This window comes from Myxocyprinus asiaticus, chromosome 36 (genome assembly GCF_019703515.2).
Source record: "Myxocyprinus asiaticus isolate MX2 ecotype Aquarium Trade chromosome 36, UBuf_Myxa_2, whole genome shotgun sequence".
Classification (NCBI taxonomy): domain Eukaryota; kingdom Metazoa; phylum Chordata; class Actinopteri; order Cypriniformes; family Catostomidae; genus Myxocyprinus; species Myxocyprinus asiaticus.
In genome coordinates, this window is record NC_059379.1 from 37,102,899 (window position 1) to 37,128,064 (window position 25,166).

General features: G+C 43.1%; 1 pseudogene; it reads right to left on the reverse strand.

Annotated features, from left to right (window-relative positions):
• Positions 1–12,662: 12,662 nt before the first annotated feature.
• Positions 12,663–19,164, reverse strand: LOC127427219 (general transcription factor II-I repeat domain-containing protein 2-like; annotated as a pseudogene).
• Positions 19,165–25,166: the final 6,002 nt, after the last annotated feature.

A 25,166-nucleotide genomic window follows, 5' to 3' on the forward strand; every position in this document is an offset into this window, starting at 1 on the left:
CCCTCATAAACTGTTCATATGTGTAAAATGACTTTAACAATGAGTAGCTGAATGCCAATCAGCACGTGTTAACAGACATTTTATATCAACACATGCCAGTAATATTATTTTATGTTTTATAAATGAAAATTGTATGTTTCCCTGTTTCCAACTTTTTATATTTGGAAATATGCAAATTGTAATGAAAACAAAATATATGGAAATTAATGCTTGGATTTTGAATTTATTATTTCACTGTACACACAAATATATGCTGTATTTAAAAAAAAGAGCTTATTTGTAAGCTTTATGCATTTCAATTTCATAACAAAATTCCATCAAATTGAACTGTATTATTTTTAACCAAATTAAATTAAAACTGAATTGAAATACATAAATCTTAATTATTTTTGAGTTTATATTCATATTCCAGTTGACATAATATATTAAAAGACATCTAACTGCATTAAAATGTATTACTTTATCTTAAATGGACGAATGCAATTTATTTACCCTGAAACGCATTATCTATGTGGTAGAATGTTTAACCTTTAAACACTCTTCGTTTTAGAATCACACTTGTTCTCTTCGGGTCAATTTAGAAAAAGATGGTCATGGTATTTAGACCTTATTTGGCTCTAAATTACGAAATTACACAATTCATTGTTATATATATATATATATATATATATATATATATATATATATATATATATATATATATATATAAACATTTTATGTTATCTTCACTTCAATAAAAACCTTAATTTCAGCAAATTGATAGTGTCAAAACATGTCATCCATTGGGGGTCTCTGGTGACATCTGCTGGGATAAAATAGCAATTACTTGAAATGAAAACCATGACCAGTAGATGACTTTATTGCTCCTGTGTGTGTGTCTCTCTCAGCGGTTAAGGCTCTGGGTTACTGATCAGAAGGTTGGGGGTTCAAGCCCCAGTACCACCAAGATGCCACTGTTGGGCACTTGAGCAAGGCCCTTGACCCTATCTGCTCCAGGGGTGCTGTATCATGGCTGACCCTGCACTCTTACCCCAGCTTAGCTGGGATATGTGAAAAAAAGAATTTCACTGTATATGTGCAAATGTGTGATAAATAAATATAATTTTAAATTAAATATATATAAACTATTATTTGTCAAACTGTAGCATTTTTTAAACTGCTTAAATAACCAATATGTTGTTAAACCTGACCATGCTTCTACAGTCAAATCTGACTGTGCTACAAAGAAAAGACAGAGTTATTATTTTGTAACTTGTAATTTATATCAAACATCAGAATTCTTGCATAAACTTAGACTTAGACCTGTGTGGTATGTTTGGTATGTGTGGACAGGTTTGTCTACACTTGTGAGGGCCAAATGTCCTCATCAGTAAAAATAAATAAATAAATTGCTCTTAAATGGGTCAGATGATGTTGATCTTCAAATCTAGTGATGTGCACAGGTTTGTGTGATGGTTATAGGTTTAGGTTTAGGGGTAGAGTTTGGAAATAGAAAATATCATTAGCCTGATATGAAATCAAAATATTGTCAAACAAATGTGTGTGTGTGTGTGTGTGTGTGTGTGTGTGTGTGTGTGTGTGTGTGTGTGTGTGTGTTGTGTGTGTCAGTGTTATTATAGTTTTGGATTTTTATTTAGTTTTTATTTCTATTTTACAATCAATTGTCATTACAAATTAGTTTTAGTTTTCATTAGTTTTCACAGTTTTCTGTTGGTTTTAGTTTCCTCAGTTTCAGTTTAGTTAGTTTTTATTTTAGTTTGTGTTTTTTATGACTGCCAAAGCTAAACGTTTACTGGTATCATTTAAAAAGTTTAATATCATTAGACTTTTGAAGGGCAGTCTTGTATTACCTCTATCTAGATGTATTATCATGTTTAATTTGGATTGTAAATGTTGCACATTTTATAATACAGGGTGAATATGGGCAAAGTGACAAAGGACATTTAAACTTGATCGCCATTGTATTCATATGAATTTCCTCAAATCATTATAAATCATTACTAAACTAATCTTTGGAAAATAAACAATTAAAGGGATAGTTCACCCAAAAATGAAAATTCTCTCATCATTTACTCACTCTCATGCCATCCCAGATGTGTATGACTTTCTTTCTTCTGCAGAACACAAATTATGATATTTACAAGAATTTCTCAGCTCTGTGGGTCCATACAATGCAAGTAAATGGTGGCCAGAAATTTGACACTCCAAAAAGCACATAAAGGCAGAATAAAAGTAATGCATATGACTCCAGTGGTTAAATCCATGTCTTTAGAAGCAATATGATAGTTGTGGGTGAGAAACAGATCAATATTTAAGTCCTTTTTTACTGTAAATCTTGATATCTCAATTACACTTTCTAGCGCCATCTAGCGCTCTGCAAACTCTACTAGGAAGTGTAACTGAGCTTGAAATCATGATTGTTCCTATAGACTGCAATTGCAAGATGTACAGTGAAAAAGGAGTTACATTTTGGTCTGTTCTCACCCAAAACCGATTAGATTACTTCAGAAAACATTCATTAAACCACTTATGGACTACTTGTTAGCTGCATTTATGTTCTTTTTGGACCCTGTTGACTTGTGTTGTAATGGCATTAATTAACAGAGGTTTGAGAGGAGCATGTTAATTTTAATCTGACAAATCACAGCCCGTGAGCAGGAGTATATAAACCGCTGCTTATCTGCTTCCTGTGACAACTCTCCTGACATGACAGTCTTTTTGGCATTCGGCCCCGCCCATTGCCCACGAACAGTCCCAGGCAGTCGGATATTCGGATACAACTACGCTGCAAAGCTTTCACCTTCACCAGAACAGCTCTTTCATCCAAACAATCTCGTTTATTCAACAAAAGCTGCCATAGCAGCTCATTTGTTTTTTACAGTATTGACGGCTACCATGTTACGTGTTATTTTTTACTTTTTGGCTTCATGCCATTAATATATTTTTATTTGAAAACGAGAGAAACAAAGATTAACTATTCAATCCAACCACCATTTCAACCCCCAGCTTTTTTAATCTGGTTCTTCCACACAGGTGAAATCTGTCAGCCTCATTACCTCGCCACACAGCTCATTTAGGGCGTGCTCTATCCAGCGATAGTTCGTCATCTTCTAACATGAATATCATGATTGTTTCTCCCTCCAAAGTGCCCTTCGGAGTGTATTTATTCCATTCTGAACACAGAGGCTATCATGCAAAGGAGAACTCCTTCCAATCGCCCAATACTCTAATGTCAACTTCTTTCAAACCAACGCAGACATTTTAATGCGAGCTCGCTGCCATGCAGCACTCACTCTGACCATTCCACAGCACACTGCAGTTATACACAGCTTCTGTCCGAACAGACACGAGCTGAATTCGGCTCCGCAAGAGGTGGATCATGCGCTGCGTCCCAACTCATTCATAATCATCCTGCAACGTCTCGCCTCCTTTCAGCATTCGAGCTCACCCCGCCGCATAGCCCCAATAACACGAAGTAAGCGCTGCTACAAACTTCCACTCATCTTTACACTATAATGTGACCTCCCCGCCTCACGTCAGGACAAACACTTCACACGAGTAAAATCAATCCATTTCTCCTGCATTTCGGTATGCAGTGCAGAGCTGCAAATCAATGTATTCCTAGATAATTTCATGCTGTTCACACCTATTGCTATGCGATGCATTTCCTATGCAAGACGTATATTGTACAGCAGGTCACAGTCGTACTCCTAAGGAGCAAATGACCACAAGTGAATCCTTCAATAATGATTACAAATCCATATCTCTTCCATCCAGTACAGAGCCAAAGCTCTTTTATTTCTCAGATAAATTTATGCTGTTTTTTCACATTCTTTATTAAGATGTACTGTATTTCCCAGCACATTTCTCCTGCATTTCTGTATGCAGTGCAGAGCTGCAACTCAATTTATTCCTAGACAGGGTTGGGGAGTAACGGAATACATGTAATGGTATTATGTATTTAAAATACAAAATATAAGTAACTGTATTCCACTACATTTACAATTTAAATAACTGGTAATTAGAATACAGTTACATTCAAAAAGTATTTTCATTACTGAAGAGATTACTTTGCATTTTATTGTCATTTGTTTCATTTAATATTTAGTCCTTTCAGATGGAAAACATTTATACATATGCTGTAAATGATGCGATCCAAAGTGCATTTGAACAGCAGTGAAACACTTTCTTATGATGTGTTACATTCATATCAGCAGACAGAGAAGTAAGTTTGAAGTAAGTTTGGAGCAGAAGAAATAGAAATAAACCTTGTGTAAATTGTCAGCTTTACGCTAAGATAATATGCTATTTCTAGCCATTTTACATGCACGTTACCAGGCACGATCATATTTTTTATCAAGGAAATTCACGTTGGATCATAATTTCCTTTTTTCTAGTAAGACCTTTGATATTAGGGCAAAAATCGTATTCTTGTAATATAATTATTTTTGTATTGTTTTCCTGTAAAAATATCTAAAAATCCTTAAAACAAGATCAATTTGATTGATCTTGTTTTAGAAACAACACTGCATAAGATATTTCGGTTTTTCAGAGAATGTATTTTTAACATGTGTATTTTGTCTTACTGCACTGGCAGAGTTTTTATAGTCAAAACAAGTAAAAAAAATCTACCAGTGCTGAAGAAGTAATCCAAAGTATTTAGAATACGTTACTGACCTTGAGTAATCTAACGGAATACATTACAAATTACATTTTACAGCATGTATTCTGTAATCTGTAGTGGAATACATTTCAAAAGTAACCCTCCCAACCCTGTTCCTAGATAATTTCATGCTGTTCACACCTACTGCTATGCTACACATTTCCTATTCAAGACGTATATTGTACAGCAGGTGACAGTCATACTCCTAAGGGCGAATGACCACAAGTGAATCCTTCAATAATGATTGCAAGCACATTTCTCCTGCATTTCTGTATGCAGTGCAGAGCTGCAACTCTCTTTATTTCCAGATATTTCATGCTGTTCACACCTATTGCTTAAGAGGCATTTCCTATGCAAGACGTATATTGTACTGCAGGTGGCAGTCATACTTCTAAGGAGCAAATGACCTCAAGTGAATCCTTCAATGATGATTGCAAGTCCATTCTCCTGCATATCAGTATGCAGTACAGAGCCAAAGCTCTTTTATTTCTCAGGTCATTTTATGTTGTTTTTTCACATTGTTTATTATGATGTACTGTATTTCCCAGCACATTTCGCCTGCATTTCCATATGCATTGCAGAGCTGCAACTCTCTTTTCATAGATAATTTATGCTGCTGGTCAAATTTGTTTCTAAATGTTACTAATATTTATTTTCTCTTCTCTCTCTCTCTCTCTCTAGCCTCATGTCCCAGAAACATCGACTTCATGCTTTCTAATAAGCATTAGCAGTCCACATCTTTTCCCCTCAAATAAGCATTAGCAGCTTGAGGTTACCCCTCTGCTGGTGCAAGTGCAGCCCACACTCCAGTGGCCATGGATCCAACTTTTCTCAGATTTCTTAGGGTTGTGAAATGTGTATAAGTTTCACCTAAATATGAATATTTTGTCGTTTCTACAGAAACGCCTGAAATTGCGCCATCCGCAAGGATTTCACCAATATTACTTCCAGCATGTCTCTACGGGAGCCCATCTAAAATCCCTTCAGCAGGATTGTTCACAGGTTTTTCTCTTGCTTTTGCTATCTAGGTGTCACTCCAAGACTTCACCGTTAACTTCCAAGGAGCCAAAGACGGCAAACATTTAAGCTGCTAGAAAGCACAACAGCAGTGCTCCTACCATTGGCTCAAAACATCCCTAAGCAGCACAATGGGCTGTCCAAGTGCCAACTGTGGCGTATTTTGGGCCATGCGCCAGCTCCCTGACTCTGCAAAGTAGCGCAAAAACATGCGGTACAGGTGCCACAACTGCGCCGTCATTCCTGCAAACGGTGCAAATTTACTGTCCAAGTACTGCATTTATGGGCTTGTTTTCCAAAGTCTGGGGGTGTAGCTCCTAAATATATATATATATATATATATACACATCACAAAACACAACCCTGCAAAATTTCTGTCCTCGGCGCCACCTACCATTCGAATGCAGTGTGGGCACTTTCGTTCGGACACAGTGTGAACCTATGCAATTTGGGCCACAGGTTCTCCCGTTCGATTGCAGAATGCAGTAATCTTAAAAGACTTTTAGCTTTTCCCGTTAACCTTCGCATTGGCATTTCCTTTGCTTATGGTTGAAATGAGCCCGACACACAATAAGGTGTGCCTAAATGTAATAAAACCATGTGTGCCCTATTTGATACTGCAGCCGCAGTGCCCCATCAGATAATGTGCCACAGCGCCCGCCCACGCTCGATACTGCTGTAGCATTACCCGCATGCTCTCGATTATGCCACAGCAGCACCGTTTGCATTTTGATACTGCCACAGCAATGTCCTGCCATGACAAACGTAATAAAGTTGTTCCCTGTCTGTCACTCACTCGATGTTGTGTTGATGTAGTGACACTAGGGGTTCGATCTTGAGAGCCCCAATCACCTTTGCTTAAAATAGAAAGGCCATTGAGAACTGGAGAGTGGAATTTGCATGCCACTGTCCGCCCTGGACATACGGGTATAAAAGGAGATGGCTTGCACCACTCATTCAGATTTTTTCTTCGGAGCCGAATGCATGCTTGTGTTTGTCCTCTCACATTTTGGTTACGCTGCTGGATTTTACGGCACATATCAGCGAACACCCTCGCACGGTCGAGTGTTGTGTTTCCCCTGGGCGCTTCGGCGGCTGAGACCCCGGGTGCTAAAAGAGTATATTCAAAAGAGTATATTTCCTTCTAAAAGAGCTCGTGCAAATGCTTGGCATCTTTTTAAAGATGTCCTTCCGCGTTTGTGCTTCTGGATGTGGCCATTATCTCTCCCCTCCGGACAGCCATGAAATCTGCCTTGAGTGATTGGGGTCCCAGCACGCAGCGGTAACTTTCGTGGAAGGGACATGTTCTCAATGCGAGAACATGCCCATCAGAACGTTGCGGTCGTGGCTCACTTCCTTCTTTATGAAGCAAGGATCCACCGCGGCTGCTCTCCAAACTGGTCCGCCCTTGGCTGACACTCAGCCGGCCGGGTCGGCAAGCACCGCGGGCGATCTGGATGTGGACATGGGAGCGTTATAGGCAGTCCGCCTCAGGGCAGATTTAATGTGTCGTTCGTGGCTCACAATGAGGATGAGCTTTCGGTCGCAGCATTGGAAGGTGGGCTTCTGCTATTAGAAGTGGATCAATCTTCTGAGTTCCCGCCCACGGGTAGTAGAGCACAGGATGAGGCGGACGCTGAGATGGCAGCCGTGCTTGCCCAGGTGGCTGTGAACATCGGGCTGAAGTGGAACCCTCCACACTGCCCTGAGCGTTCGTGGCTGGATGATTGGTTCCTGGGCTTGGAACGCGACTCACTTGCCTTTCTTCCCAGAAGTGCACGAGGAGCTAACGAAGTCGTGGAAGGCACGTTTTACTGCCCGTACACGCTTCGCGGGCTCGTCCACTCTGACTACCCTTGACGGCAGAACGGCTAAGGGATATGTCGAGCTCCCCCAGGTAGAGCGCACCGTAGCTGTGCATTTCTGCCCACAGGGTGCAGCCACCTGGCGCGACCGACCAAGGCTCCCTTCCAAGGCCGAGTTGGCAAGGGCTTCTACAGCCCTTATTTTATCATGCCCAAGAAAGGGGGAGGGTTGCACCCAATCTTGGACCTGTGTGCTCTGAACAAGGCCTTACACAGGCTTCCGTTCAAGATGTTAATGCAGAAGCACATCCTGGCATCAGTACGACATCAGGATTGGTTCGTGGCCATCGACCTGAAGGACACGTACTTTCACATATCGATCCTTCCTCAACACAGACCCTTTCTTCGGTTTGCCTTCAAGGGACGAGCATACCAGTACAAGGTCCTCCCCTTCAGTCTGTCCCTGTCTCCTCACGTCTTTACCAACATCGCAGAGGCTGCCCTGGCCCCGCTGAGGGAGAAGGTCATTCGCATTCTCAGTTATCTACCCTGAAAGTGTATGTAGCTGCTATAGCAGCTCACCACAACACACTGGATGGGAGACCCTCACGACAGTGTGACCTGATCAACATGTTTCTCAAAGGCATGATGAGGTTGAATCCTCCTAGTCCGCGCCTGATCCCCTCTTGGGATCTCTCTGTGGTCCTATCTGTCCTAAAGAGAGCCCCCTTTGTGCCCCTGGAGCAGGCTGAGCTCAGCACTCTGTCCCTGAAGATGGCCTTCCTGGTGGCACTCACTTCCATCAAGAGGGTGGTGCTCTCTGTTACCAGTGAATGCCTGGAGTTCAGGCCGGCACACCCTCACGTGATCTTGAGACCCCGGCCCGGTTACATGCCCAAAGTTCCCACCACTCCTTTTCGGGACCAGGTGGTGAACCTGCAAGTGCTCCCTTCAGAGGAGGAAGACCCAGCCTTGTCGTTGCTGTGTCCAGTTCACGCTCTGCGCATCTATCTGGACTGCACGCAGAGCTTTAGATGCTCAGAGCAGCTCTTTGTCTGTTTTGGAGGACAGCAGAAGGGGAAAGCTGTCTCCAAGCCGAGATTAGCCCATTGGATTGTGGATGCCATTTTCCTCGGGAGTCTGGGCGCACTCCAATAGAGGTGTTGCGTCCTCCTGGGCACTGGCAAGGGGGGCCTCTCTTGGAGACATATGCAGAGCTGTGGGTTGAGCTACACCCAATACCTTTGCAAGGTTTTTTAACCTACGCATAGACCCGGTTTCGACCTGAGCGTTATGCGGTAAACAGCAGGTAGACTGGGCGGCCGGTTGGGTGTACCACTTGCATTGCACCTTTCCCCTTTTTCAAAGGTGATAATTTGCACTTTTTGTCCACAACAGTCCCCTGTTCCGGTGGTTTAATTCTTTAGCACTGTTCAGATGATGAACTCAGTGGAGGAGTGACTTCACCAGGCCCAGTACTCATGGTATTCCCCTTTTCAGGTGAGCCCGTATGCTTGGGCTCAGTGCTCTATGCGTGGTGATTCCCCCTTGGTAATCCCATATGATGAGCTTCCACTGTTCGGTTCCCCTTAGGTGAATCCTGTGTTTCCCCTTGTCAGAGCTTTCTCTGCCTCGGCCACTGTGATGCGTACCCTCTCTATAGATAGGATCCTCCTGTGGTATCCTTTCATATGTGAACTTCCCTGTTGGCAAGTCCATGTGAGGTATTCTCCACATGCTAACTCCCTTTGGCAGAATGTGGTCTCCGTAGTGCTCTCCTTCCTGGAGAGGGAAGAGCACTTTCCAGCACTATTCTAGAAAAGTGCTCAGCGGGACATTGCTTAACAGCAATCAGTTAAGACACCGCCTGTAGCCTCCTTGGGTAAGTACCTCCACCCCCCTTAACAGGACTAGGGAGACGCCTTACCTAACTCGCTGGAAGGTCACGACGTGGTTGAGCGCATGCTGCAAGGCACGCAACAGCTTGACCGTGTCCACTCTTCCGAACCTCGTGACACGGTTCAGTGCCTGCAGAGTTTCCTATAGGAACCCCTAGTGTCACTACATCGACACAACTTCGAGTGAGTGACAGACAGGGAACATCTTGGTTACTGATGTAACCTCTTTCCCTGATGGAGGGAACGAGACATTGTGTCCCTCCTACCGCGGCGCTGAACCAGCCGCTGACATGGTCAGGACTTTCTATCGGCTCCTCAGCATAAATCTGAATGAGTGATGCATGCCATCTCCTTTTATACCTGTATGTCCGGGGCAGAGAGTGGCATGCAAATTCCACTCGCCAATTTTCATTGGCCTTTTTTATTTTAAGCAAAGGTGATTGGGGCTCTCAAGATCGAACCAACAATGTCTCGTTCCCTCCATCAGGGAGGCTTCCTTTACAGAAGTATATAAAGGTAATACATTTATGTATTCCTAACTAACCATTTGCTCCCCCACATGTAAGTACAAACTAACCTTTGCTTCCCTTACAGGTGTTGATAAATCTAATAAAGTCATTTGTGCCCTACTTGATACCACAGCAACAGTGCCCCTCCTGACACTGCCGCAGCAGTGCCCTGCCATGACAAATGTAATAAAGTTGTATTCTTAACTAACCTTTTGCTTCCCTCAAAGCGGCATATAAATGTAATTGACGTTTTCCATAACTAACCTTTTGCTTCCCTTACAGACGTATATAAAGGTAATACATTTACGTATTCCTAACTAACCATTTGCTCCCCCTACAGGTAAGTACAAACTAATCTTTGCTTCCCTTACAGGTGTTGATAAATCTAATAAAGTCATCTATGCCCTACTCGATACCACAGCAACAGTGCCCCTCCTGACACTGCCGCAACAGTGCCCCACCCATGCCAAATGTGTGTACACAATTATTAATATTTTCTCCACAGGCACTTTCAATTCTTAAGTTCCATAAATTTATAGATGTGCATCTACAGCAATGGAAAAACCACAGTGCTCCCACAGGAGCCCCTTTACCATGCCCCCAAATACTCAATCCAATGCGGCAACAGTACTCTAAACTCTGCTCCTGCAGAACTTACTCTACAGCCGCAGCAGTGTTTAACCATGCTTCCGCTGAAGCCCTTTGTCATTGCTTCTCAGCAGCTGCAGCTAGCAGTCGGTCACCATCTCCTCCTGTTCTTCTCAAAGCACTGTATTTCCCCGTCTACCATATACCTATGGTACAACTCCCTACGGCTGAAGACAGGTCCTTTATTCTAAACCTTCCACCCAGATCGGGCCCTTACATAAGTCTGCCCCCATAAACTGGCTGATTAGATGCAAATATAAATAGTACAGCCCCCTATAGCCGCATCAAGGTCCTTCATCCAAACTTTCCACTCAGAGCAGGCCCTCGAGCGAGGCTGCTTCTGAAAGTTGTTCCAATGCAGTTTACCATGATCTAGCACTTCTGTCAGCCTCGATTTGGCGTTTCCTTCACCCAATTTGGGGGATTACATATATTGCACTTAATAATGGTTCTACTACAGCAGGGGTGTCAAACTCAATCACAGAGAGGGCCAAAATTAAAAACTGGGACTATGTCGAGGGCCAAACAGGGTCAACATTTATTAAACAGGATAAACAGGATATTGGATTGTAAAAGATGACGCAAGAAGCAGTTTTCCTTCTTTAGGTGAGGCTTTGTTTCCCCCTTCCTCGATACCACTTTACAGTTTACCCTTATACGCTGTCTAAACCCTAACACACACTGTTTCTACAAATAAACTCTCACTATTAGGGAATCGTTGCTCTGGCTCGGCTCTGTCATATCCAGTCTCTCTCTCGACTGAGTGTTGTGTAGCTCTCTTTATGCCGCTCTCCCCATGCTCACTGAAATTAGAGACAGGTGTTAGACATAAATTAGCTCAGGTGTAAGCGCCCTTACCGCTTTCTTCGGAGAGATGCTTGACCACGCCCCCGCTGCCACATATCCCCACCGCCCGACTCAGGCTGGGGCGACATCCGGCCTGCCTACCACTCCCCCCCATTCCTGGAAAGGAAGTCGGCGACAGCCATCTGCGCCCCCGGTCTGTGGACCACCTTGAACTTAAACGGCTGAAGAGCCAGATACCAACGGGTGATCCGGGCGTTAGTATCTTTCATGCGGTGGAGCCACTGGAGTGGGGCGTGATCCGAGCAGAGGGTGAAGGCCCACCCCAGCAGGTAGTATCGGAGAGTGAGGACCGCCCACTTGATGGCGAGACACTCCTTTTCCACGGTGCTGTACTTAGTTTCCCTTAACGAGAGCTTACGGCTAATGTACAGCACCGGGTGCTCCTCCCCCTCCACCACCTGTGAGAGTACGGCCCCCAGCCCCCTGTCTGAAGCATCTGTCTGTAAAACAAAAGGGAGAGAGAAGTCAGGTGAATGTAACAGCGGCCCCCCGCAAAGTGCGGCTTTAACTTGCATGAACGCCCGTTGACACTGCTCCGTCCACTGGACCGGATCTGGAGCTCCCTTTTTAGTGAGATCAGTCAGCGGGCTGGTGACGTCCGAATAATTAGGCACAAACCTTCTATAATAGCCAGCCAGCCCCAGGAACTGTCTCACCCCCTTTTTGGTCTTGGGTCTCGGGCAGGTTGCAATCGCCGCTGTCTTGTCAATTTGGGGACGCACCTGCCCGTGGCCCAAGTGGAACCCCAGATACCGTACCTCCACCCGTCCAATCGCGCACTTCTTCGGGTTCGCTGTGAGTCCCACTCGGCACAGTGATCTCAGAACCGCCCTCAGATGTTGCATATGCCACTGCCAATCATTGCTATAAATGATGATGTCATCTAAATAGGCAGCGGCGTAAGCTGAATGCGGCCTGAGGATTCGGTCCTCGACACCACTTTACAGTTTACCCTTATACGCTGTCTAAACCCTAACACACACTGTTTCTACAAATAAACTCTCACTATTAGGGAATCGTTGCTCTGGCTCGGCTCTGTCATATCCAGTCTCTCTCTCGACTGAGTGTTGTGTCGCTCTCTTTATGCCGCTCTCCCCGTGCTCACTGAAATTAGAGACAGGTTTTAGACATAATTTAGCTCAGGTGTAAGCGCCCTTACCGCTTTCTCTCTTCGGAGAGATGCTTGACCACGCCCCCGCTGCCACATGGATAAAGTGCAAAAGGAAAACATATTTAGGTAGGCTACATTCTTCTTTTATGAATATGTGCTAAAGCCAGATGTTTGGCACCTTTTCTTGGCTGCCAGTTCATCAATGTTTGGGGTTAGGTTCTGTGCTGTGGAAACCCTCAAGATGGAGTGAAAGTGTGCATTAGTGAGACAACTCCTTTGTGGGGCTTTGTTCATCTTCATCACAGAGAAAAGCTGCTCACACAGGTATGTGCTTCCAAACATGTAGAGCATTTGAGCAGCATGTAGGCGGAGTTGAGGCATCGTTTCAGGGATGAAGCCTGGAAACTGTGCAGTGCCCACAGTGTCAAACTTTGCCTTGAGTGTGTCACTACACTGGAGGTCTATCAGCTCCATTTGGAGGTTCACAGGTGCTCTTTCCATGTCAACTGCAAACGGATTGCTGAGCAGTTCAAATTTAAATTTCTGAACTGCAAAGTCAGCAAATCGGCAAGTGAACTCTGTGCCAAGTGCACCCAGTTTATCAGCAAATTGCGCAGTCAGAAACACAGCGGTAGAGACATGGTTTGTCAGTGTCTGGCAACATGGAAAGTGACCAAAGTTTCCTTGCTGCATCTGAGTCTCCCACAGGCACAGCTTGGCTTGGAAAGCTCTCACTGCATCATACATGTCTGTGATCACACATCCCCATCCCTGAAGCTGGAGGTTTAGTGCAGTGAGATGTTTCGTTATGTCACACAAAAAGGCCAGCTCACTTCGCCACTTTTCGTCCCGGAGCTCTGTGGTGTCTTTCCCTTTGCTTTCCAAAAACTGGCAGATTTCCTCTTGCAACTCAAAAAATCTATTAAGCACTTTCCCTCGACTTAGCCATCACACCTCTGTGTAATAGGGCACAGTGCCATGTTCAGAATCTACCTCCTCAAGGAAAGACTGAAATTGGCGTTGATTTAAACCTTTAGCTCTTATAAAGTTAACCGTAAGTGTTACGGTGCTTATTACATGTTCCATTTTGAGAGCTTTACCACACAGCATTTCCTGGTGTATGATGCAGTGATAAACTGTCAGCTCACCTGCACATTTCTCCTGCTGCATCTTCTCCCGCATCCTCCCCACTAATCCGTTCTTGTTACCGCACATCGTAGGCGCTCCATCTGTCGTCAATCCCGTCAGTTTGTCCCAGGGCAGTTTCATTTCATTAACATATTTACATACTTCCTCAAATATGTCTTTTCCCATGGTTGGGCCATGCATTGATGTAATTCCCAAAAGTTCCTCTGTAAAGCATAAACTGGAGTCCACTCCACGGATGAAGATTGACAGCTGTGCAGTATCAGTCACATCAGCGCTCTCATCCACAGCAAGGGAATATGCAATGAAGTCTTTTCCCTTTTCCATCAACTGTTCTTGTAATTCGATGGCAAGCTCACATACACGATCAGCAACAGTATTTCTGCTTAAGCTTATATTTGAAAACGCTTGCTTTTTGTCTGGACACATGACACACTTTAATCATGCACCGCTTTACAAACTTTACCTCGGTAAAAGGCTGGGCTGACTTAGCTATTTCTTTGGCCACAGCAAAACTAGCTTTCACGGCAGCCTCACTTTGTGATTTTGCTTTTGTGAACATAGTCTGCTGTGACACCAGAGTCCTTTCTAACTCCTCTGTTTCTGCTGTCTGTCCTCATGCTTGTATTTGTTGTGGTGTTTTGTCTCATAATGGTGTCTTGTGTTATATTCCTTAATAGAACTGAGGCCACATTCATTCTGACCGGGGACTTTAACAAAGCCAACTTTAAATCAATTGCACCAAAATACCTCCAACACATCAGTTTTAACACACAAGGGGACTGGGTTTTGGACCATTGCTACTCTCCCTTCTGGGATGGCTACAAATCCCTCCCCCGCCCACCATTTGGAAAATCTGACCACTCTTCCATTCTGCTTCTGCCCGCTTACAGGCAGAAACTGAAACAGGAAGCACCCACCCTCAGAACGATCCAGTGTTGGTCGGACCAATCAGACTCTATGCTACAAGACTGTTTTGATCACACAGACTGGGAGATGTTCCGGTCTGCCTCTGATGACGACATCAAGGGGTATGCTGATAGCGTAACATGTTTCATCAGAAAGTGCGTAGAGGATGTTGTTCCATCCAAAACAATACGGATCTACCCAAACCAGAAACCTTGGATTAATAGCGATGTTTGCGTGGCACTTAATGCGCGGACCTCCGCTTTTAATTCCGGGAATGCGGAGGAGCATAAACAAGCCAGTTATGCCCTGCGAAAAACTATCAGAGCAGCAAAACGGCAGTACAGGAACAAGATTGAAGGACAGTTTAACACCACCAACTCTAGAAGCATGTGGCAGGGAATTAATATCATCACAGACTTTAAAGGGAATAAAAACTCTGCCGTGAACACTGCTGCCTCTCTCCTGGATGAGCTAAATACTTTTTATGCACGGTTCGAGGGAAATAACACAGCCCTCGCAGAGAGAGCTCTCGCGGCCGAACCTACAGAGGTTAGTTCACTCTCCGTCTCTGTAGCGGATGTAACCCGATCCTTCCGATGGTTGAATATCCATAAAGCTGCGGGTCCAGACGGCATTCCGGGCCGCGTCATCAGAGCGTGCGCGAACCAGCTGGCTGGTGTTTTTACGGACATTTTCAACCTTTCCCTCTCTTTGTCTGTAGTCCCCACATGCTTTAAAACACCCACCATTGTGCCTGTACCTTAAATTTGATGCTAAGACCTGGGTCTTCAAAAACGTCATCGCTGGGCCCTCATAAACAACATATTAAAAATTGGTGTCTCTCACCAATTGGGAAATACTTAAAAAAAATCAAGAAAATATTCTGGAAAAATAACTGTCATTTTAGGTTCACAAGTCAGCTAATTAAGCTCTTAACGAATTAATTCAGACTTTAACATTTTCACACTGTCTAAGGGCCTCCTGAGAAGCTATAGATTTCAAATTGGAGTCATTTGGAGCTTTCTGAGGGGTGTCCATGAAACACCTATAGAAATTAATCAAATAAATTGCTCATGGAATGCGTGCTGGTTGCGTGCCCAGAGGTCCCAGAGACCACACATTTCACAGAGTTACCCCTTGTGGGTCCCTCAAATCAAATCAAATCAAATCAAATCACTTTATTGTCACACAGCCATATACACAAGTGCAATGGTGTGTGAAATTCTTGGGTGCAGTTCCGATCAACATAGCAGTCGTGACAGTGATGAGACATATACCAATTTACAATAACATCAATTTAAACATCTGTTATACACATAATTACACTCAACAATATACAAATAATAACATACACTGTACAGTATACAATACGCTGTTTTTTTTTTACTATATAGATACACATTATTCAATAAAGATTAAAAATAAATATATATATAAAAAAAGTATATATATATATATATATATATATATATATATATATATATATATATATATAGAATGTACAGTATTGTACTGTATTGACATTCAGGCTGTCGGTTAATAGTCAGTTGTTAAGAGAGAACATAATATAATAATAATAATATAATTTATGACAGTCAAGTGTGAGATATAAGAGTAAGGGTAACAAAGTGCAGTGCTGATGTATTTTGATCGTGGGAGATCAAGAGTTCAGAAGTCTGATTGCTTGGGGTAAGAAGCTATCATGGAGTCGGCTGGTGTGGGTCCTGATGCTGCGATACCGCCTACCTGATGGTAGCAGTGAGAACAGCCCATGGCTCGGGTGGCTGGAGTCTCTGATGATCCTCCGAGCTTTTTTCACACACCGCCTTGTATATATTTCCTGGAGGGAGGGAAGCTCACCTCCGATGATGTGTCTGGCAGTTCGCACCACCCTTTGCAGTGCTTTGCAGTTGTGGGCGGTGCTATTGCCGTACCAGGCGGAGATACAGCCAGTCAGGATGCTCTCCACAGTGCAGGTGTAGAACCGTGTGAGGATGTGGCGGTTCATTCCAAACTTCCTCAGCCATCTCAGGAAGAAGAGGCGCTGATGAGCCTTCTTCACAACGACTTCAGTGTGGACGGACCATGTGAGTTCCTCAGTGATGTGGACACCCAGGAACTTGAAGCTGCTGACTCTCTCCACTGGTGCTCCATTGATGGTGATGGGACTGTGTTCTATGTCTTTTCTTCTGAAGTCCACCACAAGCTCCTTTGTCTTATTGATGTTGAGGGAGAGGTTGTGCTCCTGACACCAGTGTGTCAGAGTGTGCACCTCCTCTCTGTAGGCTGTTTCATCATTGTCAGTGATCAGACCTACCACCGTCGTGTCATCAGCAAACTTAATGATGGCATTGGAGCTATGTGTTGCCACACAGTCATGTGTGTACAAAGAATACAGTAGTGGGCTGAGAACACAGCCCTGCGGGGCTCCAGTGTTGAGGGTTAGTGATGAGAAGATGTTGCTGCCTATTCTAACCACCTGGCGTCTGCTTGACAGGAAGTCCAGGATCCAGCTGCACAGCGAGCTGTTTAAGCCCAGAGCCCGGAGTTTCTCATCTAGCTTGGAGGGCACTATGGTGTTGAATGCTGAGCTGTAGTCTACAAACAGCATTCTCACATAAGTGTTCTTTTTTTCCAGGTGGGAGAGAGCAGTGTGTATTGTAGATGCAATGGCATCATCAGTGGAGCGGTTGTTGCGGTAAGCAAACTGCAGCGGGTCAAGATTGAGTGGCAATACAGAGCAGATGTAATCTCTGATTAGTTTCTCAAAACATTTGCTGATGATGGGGGTCAGAGCAACAGGACACCAGTCATTTAAACAAGTTATTTTTGATTGTTTTGGTACAGGCACAATGGTGGATGTTTTAAAGCATGTGGGGACTACAGACAAAGAGAGGGAAAGTTTGAAAATGTCCGTAAAAACACCAGCCAGCTGGTTCGCGCACGCTCTGATGACGCGGCCCGGAATGCCATCTGGGCCCGCGGCTTTGCGGATATTCACCCATCGGAAGGATCGGGTTACATCCGCTACAGAGACGGAAAGTGAACTAACCTCTGTAGCTTCAGCCGCGAGAGCTGTCTCTGCGAGGGTGGTGTTATTTCCCTCTAAACGAGCATAAAAAGTATTTAGCTCATCCGGTAGAGAGGCAGCGGTGTTCATGGCAGAGTTTTTATTCCCTTTAAAGTCCGTGATGATGTTAATTCCCTGCCACATGCTTCTAGAGTTGGTGGTGTTAAACTGTCCTTCAATCTTGCTCCTGTACTGGCGTTTTGCTGTTTTGATAGTTTTTCAGAGGGCATAACTGGCTTGTTTATGCTCCTCCACGTTCCCGGAATTAAAAGCGGAGGTCCGCACATTAAGTGCCGCGCAAACATCGCTATTGATCCATGGCTTCTGATTCAGATAGATTCATACAGTTCTGGTCGGAATCACTTCCTCTACGCACTTTCTGATGAAACACATTACGCTATCAGCGTAAAGCTCGATGTCGTCATCAGAGGCGGACCGGAACATCTCCCAGTCCGTGTGATCAAAACAGTCTTGTAGCATAGAGTCTGATTGGTCCGACCAGCACTGGATCGTTCTGAGGGTGGGTGTTTCCTGTTTCAATTTCTGCCTGTAAGCGGGCAGAAGCAGAATGGAAGAGTGGTCCGATTTGCCAAATGGTGGGCAGGGGAGGGATTTGTAGCCATCCCGGAACAGAGAGTAGCAATGGTCCAAAACCCGGTCCCCTCGTGTGTTAAAACTAATGTGCTGGTGATATTTTGGTGCGACTGATTTTAAACTGGCTTTATTAAAGTCCCCGGTCACAATGAACGCGGCCTCAGGGTGCACGGTTTCCTGCTCACTTATAATCCCATACAGTTCCTTGAGTGCCCGGTCTGTGTCGGCTTGTGGGGGGATGTACACAGCAGTGATAATGACCGCTGTGAATTCCCTCGGTAGCCAGAATGGTCGACACAGAAGCATAAGAAATTCTAGATAAGGAGAACAGAAAGACTTGATGGAATGTACATTCCTCTGATCACACCAGGATTTGTTGATCATAAAACATACACCACCTCCTCTAGTTTTACCTGAGAGGTCTTTCGCTCTGTCCGCTCGGTGCCCTGCGGGTTCAATGGCTGAGTCTGGAATCTCCGCAGACATCCAAGTTTCTGTTAGGCAGATAATGCAGCAGTCCCTTGTCTCTTGTTGGAAAGAGATCCGCGCTTTCAGCTCACAGAGCTTGTTATCCAGAGACTGAACATTTGCCAGTAGAATAGTGGGTAGCGGGGGTCGATTTGCGCGGCGTCTTACTCTGATGAGAACACCGGCTCTGTTTCCCCATTTCCTCCTGCGTTTCCGCGGCCGTGCTGCCCAGACAAAGGGCTCTGCTTGCGTGTTTGTAAACAGCGGATCGGCATTGAGGAATGTGAAGTCCGGTTTTCGGTGTGAGATCGCTGAACCAATGTCCAAAAGTGTTTGTCTGTCATAGACAATAAGGCAGACAACATCCAAGACAAAAAACATAAGAATTGTGAACAAAACAAACAAAACATTGCTATGTTGTGTCGGAGCTCGCAACGCAGCAGCCATACTTGGCGCCATCTTGGGTCCAATGATTGGAGGGTAAGGGGACATTCGAGGGAACTCTCGAAGACATACCGAGAGGGCTAACGATTTCGGTGAAGTTTTGGTTGAACGTTAGATAACACCATTAAAGGACTCTGTGCAGGCACAGCAGGCACCCACCGTCTGCCCCATGAGGAAATGGATTGAAAAAATTTAAAAATAAATTGTGTCAGGAACGCCTAAAAACACACTTATAGGGGGCATGTGGGACGCCTGGGCACTGCCCGGCACAAATTAGGGCGATGTATGGCATCGGGGGACACACTGGGGGTAAAGGCATGCCAAAGTGGTATTTAGTGGGTAAGGGAACCTAGGTGGTTCGCGGGAGAAAGCTCTATTCATTTAAATTGCCATTGGACCCATATTAGGGGCGACGGATCATACCCCTTCTGTGGACTCCCACTTGCCCACTAACTTGGTAGCCATCTGTCACTTTGCCATTACTTCGGGGTAAGTTTCATTTTCCTCCTTACCTCACCATATGGACATCTCTAGGGGAACTCTCGATTTGTCATGGTCACTTCGGGGCGTGCCCACAAGCCACATACTACACACGGGGCATTTAGTAATGTAAACAGCATCCACAAAGCCCCTATTTGTCCACAAACCCACTTGTCTTCCTGTGTCCACAAACTCACTTCCGTGTCTTCCTTACCCACTATTCTTCTAAACGGTCATCCTGTTGTCCACAAAATCACTTCCTGTGTCCCCCTTACCCACTATTTTTCCTCATAGTCTTCCTTCCATCCACAGAACCACTATTTGTCCCCTTACCCTCATCAGTGCTGTTCAGAATTTCGGGCTGTTTAAACATTTGACATTGTTAATTCATGACACATGCATTTAAATCCAAGCCTCAAGTCTGGTGACTCATCTTAGTAGCAGCTCCGTCTCCCTGTCCACTCCTTTCCTGGTCTTGCAAAGACATCATTGCACATGCACATGGAATAGATTGATCTCCTTTACAGATATGCACCCTGCATTTAATGACAACAGTGACAGATGTCCATTTTCACACAGTGCCAGCAATGTTCCCTTACAGCAGTCAGCAGTAGTAACCCCCTGTCATCATTGCCGGTACATGTAGACCACAACTATCCTCAGATGAGTGGTCTCTTCCTCTGTGCACACATGATAGCGTCCTTGTATGTCTTGGATGGGAGCGAGTTGGGAAGACAAGCTGCTTCTAGGATAAGAAGTCAAATCCATGCTTCTGTGGTGGGAAACACGTGTTGTGTCCATCAGGCTGAGAATCTTGGATCATCACGTCCCTTGTTCCTCAGTGGCCCTTGAGAAGCTTAGTTGCATGAGGAAGCCACTGCACTTGTGTGCCATGGACCAAGTGGGGAACTTGTGCAACTGCTGAATTATATCCAGATTTATAACTATAGATTCTGATTTACAACTATATTTAGAGATTTATAATTATATTGAGGAATTATACTACCCCAATTCCCAAAAAGTTGGGACAGTATGAAAAATGCAAATAAAAACAAAAAGGAGTGATTTGTAAATTATATTCACCCTTTGCTATATTGAAAGCACTACAACTACACATTATATGATGTTTTTCCTTGTGAATTTCATTGTTTTTTGAAAATGTATAATAATTTCAAATCAGATGATTGCAACACACTCCAAAAAAGTTGAGACTGGGGCAATTCAAGACTAATAACAATTTGATGAGTTGAAATAACAAGGCCATGTGAAACAGGAGATAAACAGGTGAGGCAATTGTGTCATAGTATATAAGGAGCCTTCAAAAATAGCCTAGTCCTTCAAGAGCAATCATTCGAGACTTGTCAATTTGCCAACAGGTGCTTCAGCAAATAATCCAGCACTTTGAGAACAATGTTCCCCAAAGACAAATTGGAAGGATTTGGGGCATTTTGCCCTCTACAGTGCACAATATAGTTAAAAGATTCAAGGGGTCAAATCTCGGTGCATAAAGGGCAAGACGAAAACCATTTCTGAATGCGCCTGATCTCTGATCCCTCAGACGTCACTGTCTTAAAAAACGGCATTCATCTGTAATGGATATCATGAACATGGGCTTGGGATAACTTTAGTAAACCTTTGTTAGTCAACACCATTCGCCACTGCATCCACAGATGCAAGTTAAGATTTTACTATGCAAAGCAGAAGCCCTACATCAACACTGTCCAGAAGCGCTGCTGACTTCTCTGGGCTCAGTCTCATCTTAGATGGAAAGTAGAACAGTGAACTGTGTGTTTTGGTCAACAGAGTCCACATTTCAAAATGTTTTTGAAAAACAAAGCCGTCGTGTTATCCGGGCCAAAGAGGAATAGGACCATCCAAGCTGTTATTAGCGTCAGGTCCAAAAGTCAGTGTCTGTATGGGCCAGGGGTGTGTCAGTGCCCATGGCATGGGAAACTCAAACATCTGTGAGAACACCATGAATGCAGACAGTTATGTAAAAATTTTGGAGCAACATATACTGCCATCCAGCACTGTCTTTTCCAGGGACATCCCTGCATTTTCCAGCAGGACAACTTCAAACCACATACTGCCCGGATTTCAAGTGCATGGGTGTGTAAGCAGAGAGTGTGGGTGCTAGACTGGCCTGCCTGCAGTCCTGACCATCTCCAGCTGAGAATGTGTGGAGCATTATGAAGTACACCATACGGCAATGAAGACCCCATACAATTGTGCAGCTAAAGACCTACATAATGGATGATTGGTGGAAAATTCCACATTCTAAACTTAACAAACTTGTGTCTTCAGTGCCTAAATGCTTAATAAGTGTTATTAAAAGAAATGGTGATGTTTCACAGTGGTAAACCATCGACTGTCCCAACTTTTTTGGAGTGTGTTGCAATCATCTGATTTGAAATGACTATACATTTAAAAAAAACAAGGAAATTCACAAGGAAAAACATAATATAATGTGTAGTTGTAGTGCTTTCAATATAGCAAAGGGTGAATATAATTTACAAATCACTCCTTTTTGTTTTTATTAGCATTTTTCATACTGTCCCAACTTTTTCAGAATTGGGGTTGTAATTATATAGTCGATTTACCACTATATTAAGAATTTCAATAAATATTCTGAATTTATAAAATTATTTCCTGTTTAGCACTCATAAATTTATAAATGTATTTATAGATATAGATACATATTTCTCTGTGTGCAAATATAACTTCCAGTAATCCTGTTATTAAGACAAATGACTCACAATCCAAAACATGGGCATTATTTACAATAAAATAAAATTAGTAACAAAATTAATACAATTAAATTGTTTCAATACTGTAGTAGGTTGGTGTATTGTCAGGTATCAGAGGGGCAATAAAAATAGGGTGTCCAAGAGGATATGACTAAAAACTGAAATAAGATGTCGTGTTCTTGCTGTATTGGAGCACAGTTAAGGTCTATGGAGAGCAGTGTAGATTTTTCCAGGTAAGGGTCAGGTCCGACAGTTCCACAATTATTTTCCCTCCTGATCCATGCCATGAGTGTGCGGTGGCTTCATCTTGCGACTCAGCTTCCCAAGGGCCACTGGAGAACAAGGGATGTGATGATCCAACATTATCGGCCTGATGGACACAATATGTTTTTCCCACTACAGAAGCATGGATTTGGCTGCTCATCCTTGAAGCAGCTTGTCCTTCCAACCCACTCCCTTCCTGGACATACAAGGATGCTATCGTGCAAACACAGAGAAGGAGACCAGTCATCTTAGGAAAGGTGTGTTCTAAATGTTCCGGCAATGATGGCAAGGGGTCATTACTGCTGAATGGAGCGGACATGAAAGGACATGGGTCGTAAGGGAACACTGCTGGCCCTGTGTAAAAAGGCACATCTGTCACTGCTGTTGTTAATGCAGAGAGGGTATCTGTTCAGAAGACTGATCTATTCCATGTGCATGTCCAGTGGTGTCTTTGCAAGACTAGGAAAGGAGTGAGGAGGGAGATGGAGCTGCTACTAAGATGAGTCACCAGACCTGAGGCTTGGATTTAAATGCATGTGTCGTGAACCAACAATGCCAGCTCTGCTTCCTGGACCAGCCTCTTTGCACTTCACAGACCTTTGTTTACCCTCAGCACCATCAGGTTAGCTCTCCTACTTCAGTAAGACGAGTGGTTCTCAACCTTTTTGACTCCAAGGCCCCCCACTGTCCAATCCCTCTTGGACTCCCAAAACATTCCTCCCTTCCAAAACTGGACATGTCAGTAGATTAAAATAATTAATTATGAATAATTTTTTATTTAAAAAAATTCAGCAAAAGTCTGTGTTGTAGCCCTACATCTTAATTTAAAGCTTTTTTAGCATTGTCTTTCCGTTAGATTATTTTCAATATGTCTTATTTTAAATAACTTTTAAGTCATCTTACAGCCCCCTTGGAAGTGTGCTGAGACCTCCTGGTTGAGAACCGCTGAGTTAAACTATCATCCCCTGGGCACTATTTCCCCTTTTAAAGAGGCAAGAGTATTCTTTGCAATATATATACACTGCCGGTCAAAAGTTTGGGGTCACTTGACTGAAATGTTTCTCATGATCTTAAAAACCTTTTGATATGAAGGCATATGCTTAAATGTTTGAAATTAGTTTTGTAGACAAACATATAATTGTGCCAACATATTAATTTATTTAATTACAAAACTAAACTTTTATTAAAAAAAAGAAGTTTTTGAAATGGATGACTTGGACCGAATAATAAAGAACAGCAGCCAATAAGTGCCCAACATAGATGGGAACTCCTTCAATACTGTTTAAAAAGCATCTCAGGGTGATACCTCAAGAAGTTGGTTGAGAAAATGCCAAGAGTACATTTCTGAAAATTCTAAGCAAAGGGTAGCTACTTTGAAGATGTTAAATTATAGCATATTTTTTTTATTTTATTTTTTTTATTTTTTAGTCACAACATAATTCCTATTATTCCATTTCTGTTATTCCATAGTTTTGATGACTTCACTATTATAATAATAAAGAATGAGTAAGTGACACCAAACCTTTGAATGGCAGTGTATATATATATATAATTTATTATTGAAGTTATTGAAGTGTTTAAAATTAAAAATGTGTCTCCGACTACAGGCCCCCCCGTGTATTTATCTGGATTTAAATTAATTGTTTTTAGTACTGTTTATGTACTTTTAATATATGACTTCTTAAAATTAGAAATGTTTTAATTTAATTTAATTATTACCTTGCCTGTAAGCCAAGACGTTTTTAAATAATTTTATATGTTGAAATTTACAGATGTGTGTTGTTAAAATACTGTATACATATGTGTACTTGTTTTAAGAGACAAATATACGTGTATTTCACTGTTTATTTCACAACTAGAGTCCTTCAGTATTTACTTTTTTGGTATTTTTTATAATTCCTTCATACTTGGCGATCTACATCACCAGAAGCTGTTTGGAAGGTTTAGAGTGCATCTTGACTGTGAGCGGTGTAATTCTTTCTCTCCTCAATCAGGCGTGAACTGCAGTGCTGCTCTCACGCGTCATCATTAGAGTTTCATATGATCTCATGTTATGTTAAATGACATCAAAGGACTATTCGACAACAAAAATTTTTGTCAAAATGTTTTATTGTCGACGTTGTCGATGACGTCGACTAATCGTTTCAGCCCTAGTCAATATATCAATCCTCAGCCACCATTTACATTAAATGTAATTATAAACCCAGGAACTTTTCACACATTTTTGGCTTACCTACTCTTTCGGTGGCTGAAAATTTAGTGCAGCCCTATTCTTTACAATAAAAACAAGAAATGTTGTCTGAAGTGATTAATGTGTTCAGGTAGGCATCTTGTTATTTCAGTGTGATAAGCTGCATAGATTTAGGAAAATCACAACCTAAAGGCACAAACATAGAAGGTACATTATGAAGGTGCATTCAAAAGTGACTTTGTGACAAAGAACAACACATTATTTAAAATGTTATGTGCTGAGAAGTTCTGAGCTATCAGTACTGAACAAATCAGATGCAGATTCTGCAATATGAC